This window comes from Eptesicus fuscus, chromosome 18 (assembly GCF_027574615.1).
Source record: "Eptesicus fuscus isolate TK198812 chromosome 18, DD_ASM_mEF_20220401, whole genome shotgun sequence".
In the NCBI taxonomy this organism is placed as follows: Eukaryota; Metazoa; Chordata; class Mammalia; order Chiroptera; family Vespertilionidae; genus Eptesicus; species Eptesicus fuscus.
This window is the reverse complement of record NC_072490.1, coordinates 23,068,956-23,083,294: the sequence shown is the minus strand read 5'-3', so window position 1 is coordinate 23,083,294 and position 14,339 is coordinate 23,068,956. Positions and strand designations below refer to the sequence as shown.

Sequence of the window (14,339 nt, the reverse complement as noted above, 5' to 3'; positions counted from 1 at the left end):
AGTCCCAGATTGGAGAGGGTGCAGGCTGGGATGAGGGACACCCCCCCATGCACGAATTTCGTGCACCAGGCCTCTAGTATATTATATAAGATTATTAGGATTTATTAAATAAAAATTTGAGATATTACTAAGGTGACCACAGGTGCCAATTTTGCTAAGAAGATCCCAGTTTATACCTATTATCCTGTCATATTATAGTACACCCTTTCAATCTCAAAACTGTCCTAGATAGGATGGTAAAGTACATGTTTACCCTAGCTATTACAGTATTTCATGTTACCTAAATCATGGGTTTGGAAGATTTTCTAATGTAACATTAATTATTTACTTGAAAACTCTATCTTAAAACTTTGAGTGATTCACATTCATTCAGATGCAGTTACTACCTATGGCACTCATACAATATAACCTGAACTCTGCTGCTGTCCAACTCTTAACTAATCTGTTTTCTGATATCCTTGTGTGTTTCAGACCCAGGATGGAGGCTTCCCTTTATCAGCAGATAGCAAGATCCTTTTCCCTTAGCCTCACACCAATTTCATGATTTTCCTTACTCTCTGAGGCTCCCCAAAATCTTTTAAATGATTACATTCAAGTGTTTAAAATTACAATTGGTTCCTTTCTTGTCCTTATGCACATATTTAAATACTTAACTGTGTATTAAACACTATATTTAGAGTTAATTTAATAGTATGTTTGTGATCATTTCTATAAAAGCTTAGGCATCAGACATTGAATCATTCTTTTTAATAATATGCATATATCTAACCCTGATAATACCATTATTTTTATAAGAAAATCAAATTTGACCTAACAGAACCCTGTAAATGACCATGGGCTTAAAAGAAAATTGCTGATCTGAGTGTTAGACATCGACCAGGCAAACATATAATCTCCCTGTGACACAAATTCTGCAGGATAGAATTCTGGTCCACTACATAGGATTACAAGAAGAATCAATTCATAAAATTCAAGAAGCTCAAGTATTACCTACTGTTTAGAAAAGATGACTAAGTGTTATGTGAAGTGAAAACAGAAAGTTAAGCTATTAGAAATAAATAAAAAAATAAAATAAAACAACTCTGGTGAAAAACTATCTTATACCAACTACATATACAAAACTGTCATGGCCTAAGAGAGACTCTTGAGAGTCAGACTAAATGAGTCCTGATCCCAGCACCATCATTTACTATCAGCTTCTGCAAGCATTGCTAAATCTGTTTCCTTATGAGTAGAATGAAGATAATAACTGTATTTATCTTACTGTGAAAAATAACAATCCATTCAAAGATAGGAGTACTGTACTTGCACATAGTAAGTGTTTAATAAATGCTAGCTATTATTACAATGACCTCCATTAATGTCTCTTTCCAAAAATAAGTCCTAAAATTTTATTTTGATGTCAGAAGAAATTTCACATGTGTGTGCATATGTGTGTGCACACATATGTGTATCTCCCAATGAGAGATCACTAAGATGACACAGGCAATAGTCCACAAATACTTGTTAATAGTGTGGGCTGTGTATATGATAATGACAACTAATATAGATCTTATTCAACACTGGAAAAGGAAGCTTTTTTCTTCTAAAGAAGTCCACACTGGCATACTGAAGCAGCTTTTAAAATAAAATTCCATATATAACAGTATTTGTGGTTGTTCATCTCTAGAACAGAAAAGTAATTGATATGTACAATTACACATATGTTTAAACCCATGTATGCAAATGAAACCGCTTCCTTTATGGCAAGTACATGAAGATACTAAAGCAATATTCTAATTAAACATTCATATATTCAATATTTCAAAATAAGAAATTTGGATATAAATATGCATAATTTACAATTCTACAATGCAACCTGTCTACAGAGGCCATTTTCACTATATTTCAACAGATCATAACAAGTAATGCACAATACTACTTCTCTCTGATATGTTAAAAACTGTACAGTAGACAGTAATTCACTGTAAGCAAACACAAAGTCTATGTTGTGCACATGACACTCTTTTATCCAAACAACTATTTAACCTATTCATTAAACCCATTCAACAAGCAAGCCTGAATGACTACACTATCTTATGATAGAGTCAGAAGATAGAAGATATACCTTATTTGGATAAAAATAGAAACTTTACATAAGAGAATTATTATCTAAAGTCCAAGATACCATAGCTTGCGTTTATAAAGACCCTTAACCATTTTAGTTCATTAAAATAAAGTAGCTTGAAACTTTCCATAAGAGAGATGATATGAAATAAATATGTTACTATGACCGATATAAAATCTATATAAACATCAGGCTGTTTTTCAAATACACATTTAATGGGGATTTAAAAAACAAAGGCAACATCAGTCAAATTTATATCTCAGGGATCCAAATCTAAGTTGGACTTCATTTCTCTGAACTTTCCTAAAATATTCCAGTTATAAAATAGATTTGCCACTAAAATAAAATAACTAGGACTCCATTATTTATTCTAAAGCAAGTAAGAAATACAGCCTGTCTTTTAGAGACACAAAGGGTAATGTGGACTGTGGTTTAGATATTTAATTGGTTGAGAGATGATAGGCTATATTATTAATTTGTAAGTGACTCTAGAATGAGTATGCATGCACACACAAATGAACATTATATCATTGATAACCCTAAACAGGTAAATTTGAAGCTAAACAAAGCATAACTAAAAGTTTATCTCTACCATATTATTTTTTTTTAATCCATGGGCATTGCAATGAATATACTTTTGCCTTGGAGCTAATACTTTAATTTTAAAGAACCACAAAGAAAAAAATCAAAACTAGTCAGTAACAATGCAGCGTCTAAAAGCAATAAACTCAAAATTAAGTTATAAATAATTTAAAGCATGTCATGAAGATGTATTAATAATTCATCAGATAAATAATTTACTAAATAATCAAATAAATAAATAATGAAATACATAAATAAATCAGCAAATAAATAATTCTGCAAAATAACCTAAACAATAACTCACCCAAACAAATCACAAACCTACAAAACTACAATGATTTTCTGGATTCTGATAGTTTTAAATAAGCAAATGTACACAAACTAGATCAACCCTTGTTAGAATTAGAAGTATTTTTCAATGCTATTGGTAAAATTCTCATCTCAATACATAAGAACATATTTTCAATTTTTAAAAGACTGCATAGGATTGCGTCTTATAAATTATTAACATAATTATAATATATCCTCTTCTATATTTTACATATAATATTTTTGCCTAACATATTTCCCCCAAAACAACTGAATACTTAAAATATTCTTAACTTAGAGACTTTTTTTCCAAAGCAATACTTACAGTATAATAGTGCTGCAGCTTTTGATCGTTTTCCTATTAGAAAAGTCTTCTTCATCCACAAAGTCTTCCTTCACCAAGTCTTTGAAAATTTTCTGCAGGAGTAGAACAGTAAGAATAACCTTAATTATTACAGACGGCATTTCATTCACTAGGGAACAATCTATCTATATATATAAAGAGGAAATATGCTAAGTGGTCCTAAAGGTGTCCCAGTCACGACAGGTCAAAGGTGCGCAAGCACAGGAGCTGATGGGCGGGGACAGGGGTGGGGACTTGAGCCACAGGGACATGAGGCTGGAGGGGGGCGTCAGGACGGGGGCGGGGCCTCGGCAGAGAGCTCTCAGCACTCCTGCTCCGGGGTCTGAAGGCGCGGACAGGAAGGGAGAGCACATAGGCAGTTAGGGGGTTTAGGCCAGGAGGGGAGTGCAGATAGGCAGTTAGGGGGATCAGACAAGGAGGGGAGAGCAGTTCGGGCCATCAGGTCAGCAGGGGAGCAGTTAGGGGCATCAGGCAGGCAGGAGAGAAGTTGGGGGCATCAGGTAAGCAGGCAGGTGAGCGCTTAGGAGCCAGTGGTTCTGGATTGCAAGAGGGATCCCAGGTTGGAGAGGGTGCAGGCCAGGCTGAGGGACCCCCCCACCCCCGTGCATGAATTTCATGCACTGGGCCACTAGTATATATATAAAAGCCAATCGACCAGAATGACTGGAACGACCGGTCTCTGACACGCACTGCGGCCAGCCAAGTGGCTCGATCAGGGGTGGGGGCAGGGCCGGCCAGCCAACCTCCTGCGGCCCCTTCCCCCAGCCGGCCCAACCCTGATCACCCCGATAAGGGCTGGGCCGGCCGAACCCCACCCATGCACGAATTCGTGAACCGGGCCTCTAGTGTTTTTTAATTCTACAAAGTAGCAATGGGATGTGGCCATTATTACTTGAAAACTATGTCAAGTTTGTAGAAGTCTTTAATGAACCAAGTACAAGCTGACAGAGGCCAGCTTCCTCTTTTAGAGCTGACACTCAAGCTGTTAAAATAGGCAGGATTTCAGACATGAAGACAAAAACTTCAAAAGAAAAAAGTGACTGGCTGACATCTAATGCTATCCTCAATTTGAGAAGCTCAAAGTCCTTGAAAAAACACATGAGATCATTTAACTATTACAATTTAAATGTAGGGACAATATAATTAGAATACCACAAAGAGTCAAAACAAAATTGACCTCATAAATCAGTCTTCATTGAACATTTATTTAAAGTTTTTAACCATCTACAGTATAGTACTCTGGAAACCCATAAATTTTAGATCCCAAACTATGTATGATTAGTTTCCCCATAGAAATAAGAACTTTGTAATGAGTTTTTGACAAATTTAAGAGAATAAATCCAAACAATGTAGCACACTTGAAGAGAAGGAAACTAACATTAATCAAAGTATTTTATATAATTTATCTCAATGAATTGTCAAAACAACCTTTTAAGTTGAGTAATATTTCACCATTTTTGTAGTCAAGAAAACTGGGACTCAAGTAAGACCCCCAGTGGCAGGGAAGATTCTAACTTTGCCTACACCAATTCCCTGTGAAGGTTTGCTCAACTACAGACCCTTATTTTGAGCCCAACCTACAAAATGCACCAAATCCTAGAGAATCATAAATTGATTACAGCAATGGTTCTCACCCTCCACCTCCAGGGAAGTTGGCAATGTCTGGAGACACTTTTGGTTGTCATAACTGGGGAATATTATCAGTACCTAGTAGATAGAGATCAACAATGATGCTAAACATCCTCGATGTACAGGACAGCCCCCAAAATAAGGAATTATCTGGCCTAAAACATTAATAGTGTTGTGGGTGGAAAACCTGGATTAGAAAAAAATGATTGTTACATTGTATGAATTTCCTATTATAAAATAACACAGATTTGGTTCAGGGATATAAATGTGTTTTTTTTTAAATATGTATAATATTATATGCAGTGGAATACCCTAGATGAAAATGTGTATTCTTGAAAAAATGGGCATATGGAAACTCTATGTACTTTTTGCTCAATTATTCTTTAAACCTAAAATTGCTCATTAAAATAACTTCAATTTTTAACTGAAGTTATGAATAGCTTTCTTAGAATCAATACTAAAATGTAAGTCTACAGTTACAAAAGTTTTTTATTTCATTTATTAAAATTATTCCAATAAAGTTAGTATGAGATCATTAAAAGTCATATCTATGAGTTAACCTGGTAAAAGTGACAAGGAAGATAGTTAACAAAAATTCATAGGGCTTGAAGAGATTATTCTGATAAACCATAATATATAATCTTCAATGGTTTGTGAGATTTGGGGGGAGGGTGTTAAAGCTATCAAGTGTTTCCTGAAAGAATATTTGTGACTAGAGGCAAATATCTCAAAATCGCGTGAGACCCCAGACCCACTGTGCCGGCAGGACCCCAGACCCACCGCACTGCTGCAGGTAGGACCCCAGCGCCACTGCAGGGGCAGGAGCCCAGACCCCACATCCGCCATGCGAGGCAGGACCCCAGACCTGCCACGCCAGCGAGACCCATCAATTCTCCTGGTATTTACAGCATTTAGGCGTTATGGCAATGGGCTTTTTATATATATAGATAATTAGTAAAAGCACTTGAGACAAGTTTCAGTATTATGATTATCAAAGAGCTCCAGAAATTATGTATCATTTCAAGTACTTTCTTTTCAATAACAAGTCATCTCTGTCTAGTCTCTAAGTAGGTTTTGGTTTCAACCTGGATCAACAATCTACCATGACACAATGCATGTTTCTTTATATTTGACCTACCACCTTACTACATAGAACATTAAACAATGGTATCCTTAATCAGACACAATTAGGTCATATCCTTCCCCAGCAAAAAAGAAAATTTAAATAACAATATTATCCTACATCATAAAAGCCTAATATGCTAAGTGCCCGGTGGACCAGTCAGAAGTTCAACCAAAGTGTAATATGCTAATGATATGCTAAGTCTGCTCAACCACTCGCTATGATGTGCACTGACCATCAGGGGGCAGACAGTTGACTAGATGACCAGTCGCTATGACGTGTACTGACCACCACGGGGCAGATGCTCCGACTGGTAGATTAGCTTACTGCTGGGATCTGGCCGATAGGGACTGAGCGAGATGGGCCGGACACACCCTGGAGCCCTCCTGCGGTCCCTCCCAGCTGACCAACCTCCCGCATTTCTCCCCGGCCCTGATCATGCACCGGTGGAGTCCCTCAGCCTGGCCTGCACCCTATCACAATCCAGGACCTCCCGGGGGATATCAGAGAGCCGGGTTTGGCCCAATCCCGCAGGGCAGACCAAGGGACCTCACTGGTGCACTAATTCGTGCACCGGGCCTCTAGTCTATATAATAAAAGCCTAAGTGACCGTTAACAGCAGAACAACCAGAACGACCAGTTGCTATGATGCGCAGTGACCACCAAGGGGCAGACACTCGATGCAGGAGCTGCTCCCTGGTGGTCAGTGCGCTCCTACAGGGGGAGCGCTGCTCAGCCAGAACCCGGGCTCACAGCTGGCAAGCGCAATGGCAGTGATGGGAGCTTCTCCTGCCTCCAAGACAACACTAAGGAGCAGCGAGCCAAATGGTAAGGAGCAAGCAGGTGGGTGGTAAGGAGTGAGGGGTCCTGGGCTGCGAGAGGGCACGGGCTGGGCTGAGGGCCCCCCTGCCAGAGCACAAATTTTGTGCACTGGGCCTCTAATAATAATATAAGAGGGTAAGAAACAAAAGGAGAGAATTTCTCCCATGTAACTGTCCCGAGGTAGACAATCAAAGGCTGGTGTGGCAGCTCCAATATCAGGAGCCAAAGTTCCTTCCAATCTTTTGTTCCGCCACATACTGTTCTATTCAAAGTTGGCTCATACTCCAAGAAGGCCATGAGAACTCCAGCTAACATATTCACATTGCAGGCAGCAGAAAAAGAAAGGGGAAAGAAAGGCCCACCCTGCTCACTTCTAACTCTTATATTTCAGGATACAGAGTATAAACCACAATATGGTGTTTTGGCCACACTTAACCACTTGGAAGGATAGGAATTGTAGTCTCTAACATTAGTAATAATGCCCATAGAATCAGGGTTCTTTTTACTAAGGAAGACAAGTAGAATAAATTTTGCAGGGCAAAATATAAGAGCCAGACTGCAACAGAGGCTACAACTCTTCAGAGAAAATGTACTCAAAATTTTTCATTAGAGTGTTCACTGTCAATTATATGTATACTAGAGGCCCGGTGCACAAAATTCGTGCATGGGGGGGAGAGGGGGTGTCCCTCAGCCCAGCCTGTATCCTCTCCAATCTGGGACCCCTTGAGGGATGTCCGACTGCCCGTTTAGCCCCGATCCCGGTAGGGCAAGGGGCCTATAGTGGTTTGCAGGCCTGGGCAAGGGGCCTATAGTGGTTTGCAGGCCGGCCACAACCCAAGCAGAGGCCCTGGTATCTGAGATTTATTTATCTTCTATAATTGAAACTTTGTAGCCTTTAGCGGAGCCAAGCCTCCTGCTTGCTCCATGGCCGCAGCCATTTTTGTTGGCATTTATTTATCTTCTATAATTGAAACTTTGTAGCCTTAAGCGGAGGCCAAGGCAGGCCAGGGCTGCGGAAGCTTGGCTTCCTCCATCGCTGGGGGAAACCCTAGCCTCCTGCTCTCTCCAGCTCCGTGGCTGCCGCCATTTTTGTTGGGATTTATTTATCTTCTATAATTGAAACTTTGTAGCCTTGAGTGGAGGCCTGGGCCGACCAGGGTGTGCAGGAAGCCTGGCTTCCTTCATTGCCAGAGAAACCCAAGCCTCCTGCTCGCTCCGTGGCTGCAGCCACCTTGGTTGGGTTAATTTGCATACTCGCTCCTGATTGGGTGGTGGACGTGGCTTGTGGGTGTAGTGGAGTGATGGCTAATTTGCATATTGCTCTTTTATTAGATAGGATGTGCATACATGTGTGTGTTTATATTTGTGTGTAACACATATATGAAAGAAAAACCTAAATGTTTAACAATATACTTAAATAAATTTGGGGATAAACTCAGAATAGAATGCTATGTAGTCACTTAATATCATTTTCAAGAATTTTACTGATAAAAAGAAGTATTCTTAACATTAATTGAAAAAGAACGGGCTATAAAACATTCCATATAAAATAACCCATTTTATATAAATATACATATATACAAACACATACATATGGAGAAATGCTCATAATATTAAATGAAAAAGGACAGGCCATAGAACATTTCATATAAAAATAACCCATTTTATATAAATGTGCATACATACAAACACACACACACATCTATATACATACAGTATATATTTATACATACATCATTTCTATATCCAGAGAGAAAGACTAAGACCAACTAAAAATCAAGAGAATAGAATTGACCTAAATGAAAATAGTGGTTTAGGCTTTGGGATCTGTAACTAACTTTCACTTTCCCTATACTTTTCATTACTTTCTACTTTCTTTATAATGAACACATATTGAGCTTATGATTATTTTTCATGAAAATTTGGCCTAGAGGAGGAGCACCTTATAAAAAGTAGTTAAATTCAAGCTTCAATTTATATTATTACTTGGAATTTGCTGATAATTTTTTAAAGGTGGAGGAAAATCTATAACTGAGTTATATCTTTCCCAACTGGCACAAAAAATACATGTTTCTTTTTAGTTGGTAAGAAAAAGCTAACCTCTCTATTCTGAACTTCTTTTCAACTTACTAATATTCACATATCACATCTGTCAGCTTTATACAAGTCACTCCTAACGAGATGCTACATCCATCATTCCTAACAATTCACCTCGATATATTACTTTGCTCATCTCACTCTGTAGAACTAATCATTCCTACTTCAAGCTTCTACAAATCCTTCCATTTTCTGTATTTCTCAGTCTATTTTTTATTTCTACTCCTCTGCACATTTTTCTGTTTACTTATATAATGGATACATCTAACAGAAATTACATCCTTATCTTTATGACTATCTTATGCTATCTTAAATTTTCCATTATTATTGGGTATACATACTACCATTACATTGGTATTAACTCTATTATCTGCAAGCCTCATGATTATCATTAGTAGAATGTTAGAATTTAGAATGCCTCAAAGTTCTCCACATTTTCTAGAATGATTTCATTTTTCAAACCCCCATTACTACCACATAAAAGTGGATAAATAAGGAAAAGAGCAAGCAACTGATATATTTGAAACTACTAACAAGTATATAGGGTTGACAAAAAATAGCAAATAAACAAAAAAGTAAAATACATCTAGAACTTGGGAAAATCAGACATGTGCACGTGCGACACACACACACACACACACAGGGCAGAGAGGGAAGAAAGAAATGCACAAGCAAATGTAGTAAGTGGAAAATGTACAATCCAGACAGTATATGCCACAAGGTAGAGCCACAGGCAGAGATAATCAAACAAGGATCTTCAATGGAGACCAAATTCACACAGTTCTAAAACAGTAGTTCTCAATCATGGAAGATATTGCTCCCCATGCCCAAAATAAAGGATGTGTGGCAATGTCTGGTGTTGCAAATGGAAGATACTATTTGCATCTAGTGGGTAGAGGACAAGGATGCTGCTAACATCCTACAATGCATAGAACAGCCCCCCAACAAAAATGAATTATTCAGCTCAAAATGTCAATGGTGCTAGATGGAACTGTTGGAGTCCACAAGAGAGGCAGAACTTAACCAGGATGAAATGACATGAGTGAAAGAATGGTGGCTACAATATAAGTGTAATAAATCATAATAGGGCTAGTGAAAGAATAGCAGGAAATAAGACTAATAAAGATAACTGGATAACTGGGTGCATACTGTGATGGGTTTACACTAGACATCTGATAGACCAAAGAGATAAAGAAAAATGGTTTATTATAATAACAAATATAAGAGAACTGAGGCACAAAATAGCAACATATTTGCTAAAACTGACGTACAGATAGATGGAAATACTGATTTCCAGCAGTATGACAGTCTAGATACCTTAATACTGTTAGATACAATTTTTAAATTTTAGTGGGAAAAATCTGCTTTAATGAATTGCTTAGATAACAAGAAAGTACAGTCTCCTCATAAGCTATAAACAAAACAAAGTAGAATAAGCAAACCTAGAAACCAAATTTTGTCCTGAGAGTATGTGCCTAGCACTGGCAAAACTGGGCTTACCTTTTGATGGCTACACAAGGCTCAGGAAATAGACTCTAAAGAAGTCTACCAAAAGGAAACACACCTACATCATGTTAACAGCAAAAAAGTGCCAAAAAGATCTTTTTCCTATTACCTGTTTATAATCATACTTAGCCCTCACCCCCACCATTCCTAACCCCTGGCAAACTCTAATCTGTGATCCATCTCTATGATTTTGTGCTTTCAGGAATGTTTCATCAATTCTCTTGACACTTAATCACAAAGGGAAACCATCACAAAGGTTCTTATATTAAATTCACACCATGTATATAACCAATAAGTCTCCTATGAAGATGTCATTTAAACTGCTCTTAAACTGTTAGTGCCACAGGTATCTGTGGAAAGCATAAGCAAACTCCTGGTAAAAGAAAATAATTTCAATCCAGACCTCAAAATGTCCAGCAACTTTCCAAAAAACTCATCTCAAATGAAAAAAAAAAAAAAGTCAGGATATCAGACACAATGAATGACAGCCAGCACAAACATGAGACAAATTAGACTGCAGATTCCTCAATTATTGGAAAGATTGTACAATAAGGATGTTTTGAGCAATAGAAATGCTTAAAATATACATACATGTATAAATTAAATAAAACTTCAAGACATAAAAAACACTGGTAAAATGTTAAATTCAGTGTAAAAGTTAAACTGTAGAGTCAATATAAATAATTAGTAGGTGGAAAGAAAGACACTTAAAATTTATCCAAAATGCCGTTAAGAGAGACAAAGAAAACGTAAAAGCAGTTAGGAGATACAAAAAAAATAGAATGAGGAAGTCTAACAAAATACTGCTGAAACTATCTGAAATGAAGAACCCTTTTTTAAATTGTCAATCCACTGCAGAAAAAAAATCTGTAAAATGTAATAAAAGTGAATTTCTTTTTTTATAAACCATGTCCTTAGATGTCATGGTAATAATATCAAGTTGCTACAAAAGTTTCTAAATGCTTGCTTTGAATTTCTGTCCTTAACTCATTACAGATCAATAAAGTCAGTTTGCAGATCAGCACTAATCTGAAGACCACACTTTGAGTAGCAATGATCTAAAATACAAATAGATCAGCATTAGAAAAGAATGTTTAAAAGACTGTATAGGTAATATTTGAATAGATAATAGCTAAAAATTATCCTAACTAATAGAAGGCACAGATAGACAGTCTAACAAGCAAGAAAACATCTACCACAACTATTGCAACACAATCCCAGATCAGCATTTTCTGTCATTTTAGAACTTGAACTGGATGTACTGTAAATAAATAACATACAGCCAAGTGGACTTAGTAAAGAAAGTTAGTAGAGACCAAGCTTCAAGAGCTAATGATTTCCACTCCCAGTGGATTGGAAACACTGTTCAGACAGCCAAAACTGTGTTTAGTTTATTAAATTAGTTATTTTCTAATGTGTAACTTTGTAAAACAAAAAATTACAATTTTGTATTAGCAGAGCTGAATATATTTTGAGTTATATTGAAATGAACCAGATTTCAAATTTATTAACTGTCCTTTCAATGTTAGGTAAGCTATGTAATACTTCAGCATACTTTACCTATCAACTCTTCTAAGCCAGTGATTTTCAACCTTTTTCATCTCGTGGCATACATAAACTAATTACTAAAATTCTGTGGCACACCAAAAAGTTAAGATGTTTTTTGCCGATCTGACACACACAAAAAAAGGTGTAATTTTTATTCATTCACACCAGACTGTTGTATGGGCTGATGTCATTTTTTTATTTGACAATCTAAGGGAAAAGAGGCCAGAGCCCCTAACTAAATAGTTAGTTATTGCACATTTAAAAGTCCCTGTGGCACACTGGTTGAAAATAGCTACTCTAAAAGCAGAACAAATTCTTTTATTTCTAAATGCAGATCATTTAAAAGACCATGTTCAGATATCTAGTGAAAGCAAAGGTATATTCAAACCTACCTGGCAAAACAAATTATGGCATCACAGTAACTTTATGGGATGCAGGTTTTACAACAGAACAAATATAATTATGGCTAAAAGCTTGGAAAATGAAAGAGCATGAAGAACAACATCAGAAAATACACCAAAAAATATGTAAACTGAATGTAACAATATAAAAAGATATCCAAAATCTAATCAAGTGCTGCTTCTTAGCATCATATCCCATGCCTATCATATGATATTGGAAGGACAATCACTAGGCATACATAGCAAATAAACTAGATGAAATGATCATTTAACCTACTTAAAGCAGTGTTGCTAAATTCAAACGATTTACCAATATTTAAAAAGTTTTAGTTGCTCATTCAATCTTCATAAGAGTCATATGTTGCTACTTCTAAGGATATGGAAAAGGAATTTAAATATAGGGAAAAAACTGGGCTGAGCAATTTAAACTTCCATCAGCTAAAAATAAATAACAGCTGAGCAAGGCAAAAATTGACATACACACGTAACCATGAAGAATCAAAAGTTCAAGCCATTTTTAAAAGCTCAGGGGGCAACATCCTTAAATAAGAGAAATTCTTCTCCAAACTACTCCATAGCTACATTGATTCAAAGTTAATGCCTGAGCAGATAAAAAACACAAAACATCTTAACTTGGTGGCTTAAAATAAAGATGGATGTAAGCTGGAAATTTATGGTTAAATTTGAAGTGGGGGGGGGGGGGACGGGGAAAGACATTATTTTAGCCAGATACATGGTCTAACTATGAGAACATGAGGCCTTATAATTTAAAATTGGACAGCCCACATCAAGTTTAATTAACCACCAACCCATTCCAGTAGGGTTCCTTTTGAGTTTTTACCCAAAGTTATAATCACATTTGTATGTATTCTTCTTAGCTGCTGCAATTGTTCTTGTGGAGAGAAAAATGCAGGCTTTAAAAAGATGCCTACATAGTTATATTTCAAGACCCAAGGGGAAAAAAGATACCTACATATATACACACATTCATATATAGAAAAGGTTCCTATAATTGTAAACTTTCCACTGGTACTTCCTGATTTCTACTTAAAACATGAAAGTGAATAAACAAGTTTTTAAGTAAGATACCACTAACATTAAAAATTAATGTACTTTTAAAATATATTTTTAAGTTAAAGCGAACTGCAAAGTTTTCTTATTCCATCCATAATTTAAAAAACCACAAAGCCAAAATTCTTTATCATAAACATTTCAAAATGGCTTAAAATTGCAGAGAGAGAAGTCTACTAATTCACCTCTGTATTTGTCAAAAGAAGAGTTGAGTTTATTACAGGGAAACTCTAATAACTAAAATCATTGATATCTGAAGATTAACATCTTAAGTCAAAGAATTATAAGCTTTCCCACAAAAACACCCCTAGTAATGCTCCAGGAGACAATGAACACATACAGATATAAGTCAGGGAATAGAACACAAAATTGCTAATAGTAATCATTAATTTTCTTTGGCACTGAGTATTATTTTAAAATAATTGTATTAATTTGTCCCATTCCATATGATCTTACTAAAATTCAGTCTGAAAAGAATGTAGCATGATTATATTAGTTCCTCAAGTAACAGTGCTAAAAAGGGTCTTGCCCTACTGCTCACACCAGACCTTCAGGCCTTTGTTGGAAGAGCGCACATTTTATACCTTAAGGAAAACTAATTTAATTAGTGTCTAGGTTTAATCAGCTATTCTTTTCCATCAACATTGAATACACCAAAAATCAACTCTACCTCTACACAAACACACATACAGCACTAGTAAGCTGTTACTTTAAAACTTTTTAACATGTATTTCTTGAATAGTTCATCCTTAACATTTATTACATATTGTATTATAGAAA

General features: G+C 36.4%; 1 protein-coding gene across 1 annotated transcript in view; it reads right to left on the bottom strand.

The window, feature by feature from the left end:
* TBC1D5 (TBC1 domain family member 5) overlaps positions 1-14,339 on the bottom strand; it is a 463,678-nt gene that overhangs the window by 425,235 nt on the left and 24,104 nt on the right. Inside the window, exon 2 of the mRNA XM_028129701.2 lies at positions 3,324-3,415. The gene's annotated coding sequence lies outside the window, so the exon portion shown is untranslated. The remainder of the gene's footprint in view (positions 1-3,323; positions 3,416-14,339) is intronic.